The sequence below is a fragment of the Piliocolobus tephrosceles genome, unplaced genomic scaffold (genome assembly GCF_002776525.5).
Source record: "Piliocolobus tephrosceles isolate RC106 unplaced genomic scaffold, ASM277652v3 unscaffolded_46011, whole genome shotgun sequence".
Taxonomy (NCBI): Eukaryota; Metazoa; Chordata; class Mammalia; order Primates; family Cercopithecidae; genus Piliocolobus; species Piliocolobus tephrosceles.
This window is the reverse complement of record NW_022330990.1, coordinates 1-1,681: the sequence shown is the minus strand read 5'-3', so window position 1 is coordinate 1,681 and position 1,681 is coordinate 1. Positions and strand designations below refer to the sequence as shown.

At 40.6% G+C, this 1,681-nt stretch overlaps 1 pseudogene across 1 annotated transcript; it reads left to right on the top strand.

The window, feature by feature from the left end:
* The first annotated feature begins 24 nt into the window (after positions 1-24).
* Positions 25-577, top strand: LOC113224732 (annotated as a pseudogene). The gene is made up of 2 exons (XR_003309344.1): positions 25-164; positions 268-577. The product of XR_003309344.1 is annotated as an immunoglobulin heavy variable 3-72-like (transcript).
* Positions 578-1,681: the final 1,104 nt, after the last annotated feature.

The window sequence follows — 1,681 nt, the reverse complement described above, 5'->3', positions numbered from 1 at the left end:
CTCCCTCAGCTGATGAAAACCACCCAGCCCTGACCCTGCAGCTCTGAGAGCAGAGCCCAGCCCCCGAATTCTCAGGTGTTTTCATTTGGTGATCAGCGGCAAACACAGAAGACTCACCATGGAGTTTGTCCTGAGCTGGGTTTTCCTTGCTGCTATTTTAAAAGGTGATTTATGGAGAACTAGAGACGTTGAGTGTGAGTGGACATGAGTGAGAGAAACAGTGGCTATGTGTGGCAGTTTCTGACCAGGGTGTCTCTGTGTTTGCAGGTGTCCAGTGTGAGGTGCAGCTGGTGGAGTCTGGGGGAGGCTTGGTCCAGCCTGAGGGATCCCTGAGACTCTCCTGTGCAGCCTCTGGATTCACCTTCAGTGACCACTACATGAGCTGGGTCCGCCAGGCTCCAGGGAAGGGGCTGGAGTGGGTCGGCCATATTAAAAACAAAGCTAACAGTTACACGACAGAATACGCCGCGTCTGTGAAAGGCAGATTCACCATCTCAAGGGATGATTCAAAGAACACACTGTACTTGCAAATGAACAACCTGAAAACCGAGGACACAGCCGTGTATTACTGTGCTAGAGACACAGTGAGGCGAGCTCAGTGTGAGCCCAGACACAAACCTCCCTGCAGGGGCGCGCGGGGCCACCAGGAGGCGCATGGGACCCACTGAGGACGTGGCCGGTCCCAGGAGCAGGTGCAGGGCGAGGTTTCCTTTCTCAGCTGCTGGAGGCGGGTTTGTTTTTTCAGGACTCTGGAGCCGATAAGGTTGTAATATTTTGTTATGATTATTTGTCATGTTTTTATTGATATTTCTGTTTTAGTAATTTTTACATTTATATGTAGGGGTTTTTTTTGGTAGTTTGCTTTTATATTTTACGAAATACACTTTACATATCTATACACATATTTTATACATATGTATTAAATATATTTCTATTTTTATATTTTACAGAACATTCCATCTTAGTGGATATAATACAGTCCTATCCTTTCTAAACAGCTCCATAATATGTACCATAGTTTATCTTACCTCATTGATGAATATTCAGGTGGTTTTCAATTTTCTCCAGGGTATAAAACTAGGGTTACAAAATATATATCTAGAGTATTGTGAATGATAATCTCAAATGACTTTCCAAAGTATTGGTATATGTTCTGAGCAGCAGCGTAAAGGAGCCTATATTTTTGCCAATGCGTGGTAGTATTGGATTGTAAGATGGTATCTCGATATCTCAATGTGCATTACCTTAAATGCTGATGAAATTGAGATTCTTTTCCTATGTATATTCAACATTCACATTGTCTCTGCTGTGAAATGCTTGTTCATGTTTTCTACCCATTTTTCTACTGAGCTGTCTTTTTTTATTGAGTTGCAGAGCTCTTTATGTAGTCTGAATACTAAGCCTTTGTCAACTATAAGTGTTACAATGTCTTCTTCCATATTTTGGCATCTTTTCACTTCTTCATAGTATCTTTTGACAATCAGAAGCTCTTTAATTTAACATAATCAAATGTATTAATCTTTTCCTTTATGGCTAGTACATCTGAGGTCATATTAAAGAAATGTTTTCCTACTTTGAGGTCAGAAAGATATTTTCTCATATTTTCTTCTAGAATTTCTATAGTTTTGCCTTTAACATTTAAGTTCAGAATCTATTTGGATTTGATTTTTTATATGGGTAT